The sequence below is a fragment of the Parasteatoda tepidariorum genome, chromosome 5 (assembly GCF_043381705.1).
Source record: "Parasteatoda tepidariorum isolate YZ-2023 chromosome 5, CAS_Ptep_4.0, whole genome shotgun sequence".
NCBI classification, from domain to species: Eukaryota; Metazoa; Arthropoda; class Arachnida; order Araneae; family Theridiidae; genus Parasteatoda; species Parasteatoda tepidariorum.
Window position 1 is genome coordinate 7,270,181 of NC_092208.1, and position 11,228 is coordinate 7,281,408.

The window sequence follows — 11,228 nt, forward strand, 5'->3', positions numbered from 1 at the left end:
CGTGATGTGAACACGCCTACCCTGACGGCAACTCTCACTTTGATCTGAAAACGCCTACTTCGAGGGATGGTCCACACTGAACAGTTGGATTGCTACTTGTGACTGCGACACCATCCCACCGACTCGTGTTGTTGCTACTCAGTTTCGATCACACGAAACGTACAAGATTTATTTGCTTGAAAAAAATACTTGAAAATATATTAAAATGCAAACAAATTATTAGAAGAGAACTTCTCAGTTGCGTATTCCTAAGTTATCTACTCACAATTTATTTTCATTTGTATATTTTGAAGTATTTTTTTCTTTATTTGAAGCTTCATGGCTTACTCAAGGTTTGTCTGAACTCACTTTTTATACACTTTAAATTCCAACTTATTAATAAAGAAAAAAAAAGAGAGTTTGTGAAGAAAATTTTCTTGAGCGGTGTGGTGTCCTCTTAAGAAATTTCGGCAATTATAATGATTCATTAAGTATCACTATAACAAAGATTTCTATTTTCAGCAACCATAATAAGTTGGACTGAGCGATGCTAAGATATTGATGTATTGTCATGCTAATGTTTCGGTTCATTAATTTTTTACGTTTAGTACTGCGTAAATGCGCAATTAGTAAGTTCTATTTTTTTTTTAAATCAACGTTGCTTTTTTTTATAATTATTTCTCAATATTTAAAGACATGGATAGTTGCAAAATAACGATTAAAAAACATTAAACGGCTGGATTGATTGTAAAAAAAAAATCAACAGTATTTGCACACACACAATTAAAAGAAAACACTTCCATAATTAAGAGATTCAACAACACTTCGATTCTCAATCACATTCGGATTCATCAAGTCAGCAAAACGAGGAGGTCACGATGTAAAAAATACTGGGAAAGATAACGATTATCACCACAGTTATCACTGCACACTAACGGTGGAAAATACTCTTCGCGCGAGCTTTCAGACATCGATGGACTATCGGGAACAATGCTCAACATCGCACGTGTAGATATCGATGTCAACGATACATCGGGAAATATAGTACACATTTCAGTAAATCACAATTTCCGATGCATCGGAACTGCACTTTCAAATTATCGGAAATTGTGAACTTTCGAATTCGAAAAGATTCATGTCCAAACTTTCGAGTCCGAACTTTCGATTTCGAAATTTTTCGTGTTCGAAAAATTGCATCGGATCGGCGATGATTGCATAGAATCGATATTTTCCGATGCATCGATTTATCGCTCAGTCCTAATAATAAGTATGTTTGAATCAATTCTTTTTTTTTTCTCCTGTTGAATTGGACTGCAGGTGGCGTAGAACAGAATTCATGGCAACACTTCGCATGCTTTCGTCATTAGCGTGTAAAGAGACATAGAAGTACGTTTGTTTCTGTCTTGATTTTCAATTGGATTAAAAACGTTTAAGTTAGGAAACTATGTGGAACTGAAAACTACATTGGACTTAGTTCCCGGTCTTCTCCCCAGATGGCGTATTCGAGTGTTGCGATAGCGTATAATTTAACCTTATTTGGGTAGATTTCACCCCCGAAGAAAAGCATAGAGGCACTGAACTCAACGCAATAACGTTCACAAACACATTGTTTTAATTTTAAACCTAACTCAGAAGACAACTGTTATTCCTGATTCAAAAATCTTTAAAATTGAGCAATTTGAGATCCATAAAAGGAGACCACAGATGTATCCTAGAACATTAATAAAGATACCCAAGTCAAAATTCTTGATGGTCCCCTCAAAAAAATTTGATGGTTTATGTTGGTTACAGTGTGATTCATGATGGTCCAACATCATTTGATGGTCACCATCATCCAACATTTTCCTTTATGCGATCATGGTCTTTGATATGCCAACAAACTTCCATGATTCCATGATGGAAAATGTTACTTTAATACCATAATTTACTTTAATACTTTTTTACCGTAAAGAGAAGTATGATTCTCATGAACCAACAATCCATGATGATTCCAACTGTACATTTCCATCATGATTTCATGGGAATTCTTCTTAGTTCTCACTCAGGAATATATCATCAAAACAATTTGCTGTTTTTTTATATAATCAATCCGTATAAATAAATCAATCCGAATTCCTACATTGTGATGATGGTTGTTCAAGATCGCTTCAACATTTGATTTCTAGTATGCTACGGAAATACGTGATAGTCCATAATGGTACAACAATGCATTTTCATGACAGTTTAATGGAAAATCTTGTTGGTTCAGCAGGAATATACCACCAAAAAAATTTTTTTTTTCTTTTATAGACGATGATGGAAATTTCTGATGGTTCAAAATGAACAAACCATCAAAACAAGATATTATTCCTAAGTTGGACCATCACAAATCAGTCTGAATTCCTACATTGGGATGATGGTTACTTATGTTGGTTATCATCAAAAAATGTAATGGTTCATAGTGGAATTATTGATGGTTACCATCAAAATTATGTTGGTCGATCAATGGAAAACCATCAAAAATTTTGATTTGGCCAGGACAGTCAATAAAGTATGTCCGGGATTCTACCCATGATTACTCTCGTCTGAAGCTGAAGCTATAACCCCTTTTTTGACAGGGAATATTCCTGGTAGATAAATTTTCTATTCTAGCGAAAAACAAATTCTTTAAAACTATTCCGATATTGACTCAGTATTGAAACATTTATAACAGACCTTTTTTTGGGGAAATAATTTATTGGAGAAAAATACACGCATTATCTTTCAGACGTATGGAAGAACTCAAATTTCATTCATTTTACAGACCTTTTTAGGGGAAAAAATTTACTGGAGAAAAATACACGCATTATCTTTCAGACGTATGGAAGAACTCAAATTTTATTCATTTTACAGACCTTTTTAGGGGAAAAAATTTTTTGGAGAAAAATACACACATTATGTTTCAGACGTATGGAAGAACTCAAATTTCATTCATTTTACAGACCTTTTTAGGGGGAAAAATTTACTGGAGAAAAATACACGCATTATCTTTCAGACGTATGGAAGAACTCAAATTTTATTCATTTAACAGACCTTTTTTGGGGAAAAAATTTAGTGGAGAAAAATACACGCATTATCTTTCAGACGTGTTGAAGAACTCAAATTTTATTCGTTTTACAGACCTTTTTAGGGGAAAAAAAATTTACCGGAGAAAAATACGCGCATTATCTTTCAGACGTGTTGAAGAACTCAAATTTTATTCGTTTTACAGACCTTTTTAGGGGAAAAAAATTTACCGGAGAAAAATACGCGCATTATCTTTCAGACGTGTTGAAGAACTCAAATTTTATTCGTTTTACGTGCTTCATTGAATTATATGTATTTAAGTCTTAATAGTGTTGAAGTAGCAGAAAACTGAATAACGTTCAGTTCCAAGACATTTTACAGAAAGTATTGTCACGTGTCAATTGATGTGTTTTTTCACAAAATTCTAGAGGATCTTTGGTTTTGACCCTCTAAAGCATTGAGGAAAAAAAAAGATTTTTGCAAAAATAAAAAAGAGAACGCATTTAATATTTTTACATAGAGAATCTTGAGAATACAAACAAAATAAAAAAATGTGAGTATCCAAACCTGCATCAGTTACCAGATTCTTTTTTGAAAAAAAATTTGCTCGTTTTCAAAATTAGGAACAAATAATACGAACCAAAAATAAAGAATAAGATTTTTTTAAAGGGCCTTCAAAATTAGGAACAAATATTAAGAACCTAAAAAAATAAGGAATAAGTGTTTTTAAATTGCCTTCAAAATTTGGAACAAATATTAAGAACCTAAAAAAAAGAATACGTTTTTTTTTTTAAAGGGCCTTCAAAATTAGAAACAAATATTGAGAACCAAAAATAAGGAATAAGTTTTTTTAAATTGCCTTCAAAATTAGGAACAAATATTAAGAACCAAAAATAAGGAATAAGTTTTTTTTTTTAAAAAGGGCCTTCAAAATTAGAAACATATATCGAGAACCAAAACTAAGGAGTAAGTTTTTTTAAAGGGCCTTCAAATCAGTTTGGAGAACAAAACGCTGTTAAAAGAATATAAAAACTAGTACGAACCATATTTAAAATAGTTTTATAAATAGAAATATTTTTTAAGATTTTAAGAACCCTTACGAACCTAGCCCATACATTTTTAACAAAATCTTGTAAGAGCTTATTTTGCTTTATAGAAGTGGTTAAATAAACTGAAATGGAATTTTTCAAGCCATATCTTAAAGATAATTTTATACATTTTTTTATCATTATTCAGGGTGCGTAGCCAAATCTTTCAACAAAAAATAAACACCTTTAAAGCACTTTTTAAGCACTCAAAAAATATTTTTAAGCACTAACAAAATACAAAATAATTTTCAAAGACTTTACCTTATCATGATAAAATAACTAATTTCTGGCAAAAAAACTCTTTTCTTGATTATGTTAGCCATTATGAAATGAGCAAAAGTTTTTTTCGGTTCTATAGCAGAGGGTGGAAAATAAAGCCTGAAATCGAGAATATCTTGCAAAATGCAGCAGAGTTGCACACGAGAGTGCAATAAGCTCATCAAACCCAGCTCAGTAGACGCACATGTGGACTCGCGAGTGTTTCATCAAACGTGTAAAATGACTGGCGCTTTCACACGCTACTGTCCGACCAGGGGTCTGTTTAGAAGAAATTTGGGTCCGTTAACGGACCCTTCACAAAATTTCTTTTCATAAAAACGGACCCTTCACAAAATATTTTAACTTAAAAACAGACCCTTCACAAAATTATTTTTCTTTTAATCGGACCCTTCACAAATTTGTTTATCTTCATTATTATTTTGTTAATCGAATAAACCAGTTCCAGGGCAGAAAACAAGAAAGATGGGTGTAAACGAATTAAGTTTTGTCTTCGGCAGACGATTCTTCCATTATTCGTCCGAAATTAATATTCTGCGTTCAGCAGTATAGGCTAAATACCAAATATTTGTATGTTGCACCTCTAATTTAGAAGCAGCAATTATTGTTTATTTTTTAAAATTTAATTTTTTTAATTATAATTTTACAGTGTTGAGCATCATCTTGTATGTCTTTATAATTTAAAAACTCCTTGAAAAAGTTTTTTTTTTTTTGCAATAATGGACCCTATTTGCACAAATTCATAAAAGCGGACCCTGGTTGAAAGAATGTGAGTAATTTTTTCACAATTTCACGAAAAACGGACCCTTCACAAAATGTCTGGACAGACCGCTGCCGACGGTACGCCGAAATGGATTGTGGTTGAATGAATTGTGAAAACGTTGAATAGAACAATGTGAAAATTACTCCTTATACGTGGCGAAAAGCGACATGGTAAAGAAAAAATATTTCATTTTCGAAAAGGAAAAATTAAGCACTTTTTAAAACCACCCTATGAAAAAAGCACCTGTAAGGGTTTTTAAATACCGAAAATCGAAAATAAGCATCTTTAAGCACTTTTTAAAAACCATGTTATTGCATACATGGTTTTAAAAAGCACCATGGTTTTTAAAAGCACCTACGCACCATGTTATTGCATACTGCATCTAAATTTAATAATGTGATAGAGATAGATAAAATACTAATTCATTATACCAGAATTTTCATTCATACATCAGTTTAACCTTCTAGATTTCCTGTTTGGAAAAATTATCTAAAAAAAAAAATTTTTTTACTTCCCAAACTGTTCCGTTACCGTAATAAACAATCATTACACAGAAAGAAAAAAAATTAAATAAAAATCCTCCCCCCCCCCTGCAAAAAAAAAGTAGCTTACTACATCGTAAATATTGTATGACAACCTTCTTTAACTTATTCTAACTAAAGTTATTTCTGGCATGGGTGGCCTCAGGGTGAGTTCGCCAAAACCTGTTCGACACTAAAACTGACGCCAAGGCGATGATTATAGTTGAATCTGGGCACAGTATGCCCACTGGTACACAGTAATAAGAGAATTTAATTGGAAAATGATCAGAGGGGGAAAAAATGATGCAACAACAGAATAGGAAGCTTGCGGATTATTTTGATAAAGAATTTATTTTTTTTTTTACTTAAATTCTTTGCATTTTTTAGTTATGAAAGTCCAACTGATAATGAAATCCGTAGTTATTTATGTTTTTCGGTATTTTCATTTTTTAGCAAAACAAGTTTCAAATTCGTTTAATTTCCGCGCAAATATCCGTATGCACTATCACCATTTTTTTTTATTATTAACATAATAACCGCTCAATCATTAACTATTTTTATTAAATTTTAATGGAAAATTTTTGTAAAATTGTAATAGAATTTTTCTGCAATTCTATTACAAACGTGGCAGTCTTTTTATTCTCTCTCATAACGGTTTTGTACAATTTCAATATTTTCTACAAATATATTTTAACAACTTCTGCAGCAATTTAAATGTAACATCTTTAATTCGGATCAGACATAAGAAAAATAATAAAAATTTTTAAATAAATAAAAGTAATAAAAGATTCTCCCAGAGAAAACTAAAATTAATTAATTAAATTCAGTTAATTAAATTTAATGAATGAATTAATATTTGAAAAAATTGAAAATTTGAACAAAATATATAAATATATATACGGAGAGTGTGAACTAATAGTAGGAACTAGTCGGCTGCGCCCCCTGCTCGCTAACGCCCTCCAACCCGCGAAAATTGCTACGCAATCTAATATGGTTTGATTCGCAAACCAAGCTCGCTTCGCTCGCTACTAACTTAGGTACGTTGCAAATGCACAAAATTCAGAGAATTCAAAGCAATCATTCAAATCCATATAACAACTTTTCTTTAAAAAAAAATTACATATTTTTAGTAAATTCTAAGTCATTAAAATAAATTTGAATTCAAATAAATGACATGTAATTCGTTAAACCTATTAGAAATGTGCTATAGTAAAAATTCTTAAATCGTAACAGCAGGACTGAGACTCATTTTTCAATGAATAACTAACAACAATAATAAAACAAATAAATTCGTGATATAAATCAAAAATCGTCAAATAAATTCGTAATATTAAGATTCGGGAAAATACTGAACAAAACGCTCTCGACAAAATACTAAAATAGAGATCTATCGACAAAGACTACTCACTTTTGCCTAGCTTATGCTCTCTCTGGTTATTTCAGTTTCCGTTTTTAAAAGCGCTATATGTTGAGCCATCTCAGCTAGATTTGGCATGTGACATTTTTAGCGGCAATCATGGGTCGATTTTCTAGCGTTGCCATTCGGGGAGTTGTAATGATGCTTTTTTTTGACGCCGTGTAAGAGAAATATATATATATAGATTGAGAAAAATAAAAAAGCGCGTAGTATCAGAAAACTATAAAAGTATAAATTTGGCGGAGTGAACTACACGAGCGTATGTTCTTTATTGAATGTAATGTTCATAATGAGTTAATATTGAGTTAATGTTATGTGATGTTCTTCATTGAATTTATCTTACACAGCGAATATAAGATAATTAAATATTTAAATGTGCGGTATAAATTATTTTTTTTGTTCAAATAGAGCTATAAATTAGATATGATCACTGATGTTATTTTTAAAATATTTGAAAAACTGGTAAAATTTTTAAAACGATGACTAACGCTTAACCCATTAGAAAATTCCATTTCGTTTTTCGCTCATCAACATTTAATGAATGAATTTATATTTAAATAAAATTATATTAACATCAAGTGGTATCCACTACAAACTTTCAAAAACGTATATTTGAAGTTGAGTGTATGAATAAGAAGTATTTTATGAAAGATTGAAAATTTGAATAAGATATATAGGGAGAGTATGAACTTATAGTTGGAATTGAACAAAAAAAGAAAATAAAGCGCATCTGCTTATTGTTATAGCTATTAAAAAAAAAATTTTAAACGTCTTTCCCGCAAGGACTAATTGAAATTTTTAAACAAATTTCAAGATTAAGTTCTGAAATTTCCCCCTTGCACCCGCTGTTCAAATTTCAAGAAGCTAGCATAAATGGTTATAAGACAGACATACACGAAAATTAACGTTTCTGCACATAACTATAGACTAGCTGAATATTTGTTCATATGGGGTAAAAAAAATAGTAGGGGAGAGTGGGGTCAATTGTAACAGGGTACGATTGTAACAGAGCAAAAATGTCGAGTGTCGGGTTCTAGATTTGGTTCCTAGGTGGCGCACAAAGTGTATTTAATAAATCTACATGTACACACCTGCTGGCAACCATTTTTATGTACTTTTGAAAGAGTTACATCACAAAAGATATTTTTACGCTAAGTAAGTACTTTTTTTGCTATTAGAATATTATATTGTAACAAAGTAATTTTGTTTAAACAAATAAAAATTATGAACCGAATATGTAAGTGGACACCTTATTTAACATTTAAAGAAAAAAAGATTAGTTTTGTTAATTAACTAGCATTGTTTTTAACAAATGAAGCTGAAATGGCGTCTTGGGGACGATTGTAACAATAAGTAAAAGGACGATTGTCACAGCTGAAAATAAATAATCTTATTTTTACAAACCATTTCTTAACTCTTTAAGAACCACCAATAGTTTCCTATATCATTTATATTATGTTGCATGTGCATTATTGTATTTGTCACCTTTCACAGCATAAATTAAAATTTTTAACCCCTTAAAGTTAAAAGTTTAACCCTTTAGGTCTACGCTCATTATTATTTTTACTCCTAAAATATCACTACTATTTCGATCAATAAAAAAATATATCACAACTATGATAATATGCATAATTAACTATGTTTTAGTTGAATTTATGAACTGTTACAATTGACCCCGTAAGTGGAGACAATTGTAACAAGTGCACGACTGTCAAAAATTGTTAATAACTAATATAATAACATTTAAAATAAGGTATTTATTTTTTTTTCTAGTAGAGGATAGTCTACTTTACTCGTCTGTCATTTAATACTAATAATATATTGGAATTTTTGTTAGTTAAAAATAGTTAAGTAAAAACTGTTACAATTGACCCCACTCTCCCCTATACAATAAATTAGTGTTATTAAAGACTACGTTATCATATACAAGACTGAAAGGCATATACCGCAAATAATAAAGATAATATATTTTCAGACGTGTTTTCTATTGTAATTATTATTTATGGCCCAACCCGGTGACTTTACGTTATTAGAATATGTTGTAAATTAAAAACAAGTTACGTGTGAGTATTTCGTAACTGGTGGTAGAAGAGCGTAGTTATTTCTGACTGAGAAAGGTCCGAATGAAGACAAAAGACATTTAAAACATGAAGAACTTGAATTGCAGCTATGCAATAAATTTAAATAAACGAAATTGCAGATATTTTTACACGTGACCATGGCACTGACAGAGTACTTTTGCATGACTATTAAAGAGCTGTCGAAACTATACAGTGTAGTACAGACATTTTGGTTTACATACAGTCGTAGAAAACCAAAACAGTGACGTTATAATTAGATGGAGGAAAAGAAGATGCAGTTATGAATTTAATTGCACCATGGCTGCTCGCGTTCGAAAATTTAAAGATACCACGGCAGCCGAGGCAACACACATCATCGATCGATCTTGTCCATACACATTCTGATGTGACGTCATCTATATATGAGCATGGAAACTCTTTGTTTTAATAACCGTCATTGAACAGCAGACCCAATTTTTGGGTTTGCGACTACTATTGCTCAACTCCGTAGCCCTGTAATTTTCAACCCAATCAAGAAGACAAGGGAACTCCTGGATCGAGTATTGGGGGAAATTTGCCTTCTTGATGTAACTAACCCACATTTGCGTCACAGAGAGAGGAAAACCACAAAGGCCTCCGACGGTTAGTCTGACGGCAAGGGGACTAACCCATGAACCGTCTACAGCTGAGGATATTTTACGTCAGCACTGTGATGGCGAATGCTCGATCCCCTGAGATGTCACGATTCGAGCGTGGAAACTTGTGAGCAACCTGTGATTGTGGAAACCGGCCAAAAAAGCCCAAAACTCCATTGTTTTTCCAACAATCGGTCCCCTAGGATGGATCCGACAATCAATGCCTACCGATGGCTCAGGGGATAGAGCGTTCACCTTCCATTGAGGTGAACCGGGTTCGAATCCCTGCGATGGCTGGTTGAAACGAATTCCGCATCCGGCTTTCACGGATCACAGTACTGGCGTAAAATATCATCAGCGGTAGACGGATCATGGTTTAGAGTCCCCTTGCCGTCAGGCTAACCTAGGGAGGTTTTTGCGTTGTCTTCCTCTCCATGTAATGCAAATGCGGGTCAGTTTCATCAAAAAGTCCCCCACAAGAGGAAATTTCTCCCAATACTTGATCCAGGAGTTCCCTTGTCTTCCGGATTGGGTTCACAATTACAAGGCTGCGAAGTTGAACGCTAGTATTCGTAAACCCTAAAATTGAGTTGGCTGTTCGACGACGGATATAAAACTTTAGATATCAATGCTTACTCGACAGGCTTAACGCACCATCGAGACGTAAGAACCGTGTTCATACTTTCCTTAATAAACGTGACAAAAATAAGATACAAAAATTAAAGCATGGCGAAATTTAAATATTAAAAAATACGACAACTACTAAGTTGAAACACATGAGATTTACATAAAAATTTATTTCAAAGATTGAGAGAAAACACAATGAAATCTGATAGATCAATATTCAATATCTGTATTATAAAATTTATTGCAGCTAAGGGAAGGAAATTAAGATACAGAATTTCCAATACCCTACTATATTTTAAGACCTACTATACAGGGTTGGGGTTTTGGACGTCCTAAACTGGTTTTGGACAAGACACGTGGGTTTTACTGTCTTAAACTGGGTTTTACTGTCCTAAACTGGGTTTTACTGTCCTAAACTGGGTTTTACTGTCCTAAACTGGGTAAAACTGTCCTAAACTGGGTAATACTGTCCTAAACTGTCTTAAAGTGTCCAAAACCTTGAACTTTGGTAAAAGGTAAAAATTCTATAGGTGTAACCATTGTACACATAATAATTACACGTATCAATAAATATTTAATATTTTTTATACAATTTACTGTAATTTATTAAAAGAAAATAATATAATATAGTAGGAAAAGGTTTATAATTTTTGAAGCTCCACAATTCAGTGAACAACAAAAGTGAGTACCTAATCCTTTAAATATAAATATGCTTTTAATACTGATAAATAATATTTTGCATAAGGATAAATATGGCAATATTAAAAAATAATTTTTCTTAAAAAAAATACTAAATTTGTTCAAAAATTAACCTTTTATTTTTCACAATATTTTTTTT

General features: G+C 32.1%; 1 protein-coding gene across 1 annotated transcript in view; it reads right to left on the reverse strand.

The window, feature by feature from the left end:
- Nucleotides 1-11,228, reverse strand: part of LOC107453622 (ankyrin repeat and BTB/POZ domain-containing protein 2) — a gene marked incomplete in the record, with an annotated part of 89,464 nt that overhangs the window by 74,411 nt on the left and 3,825 nt on the right.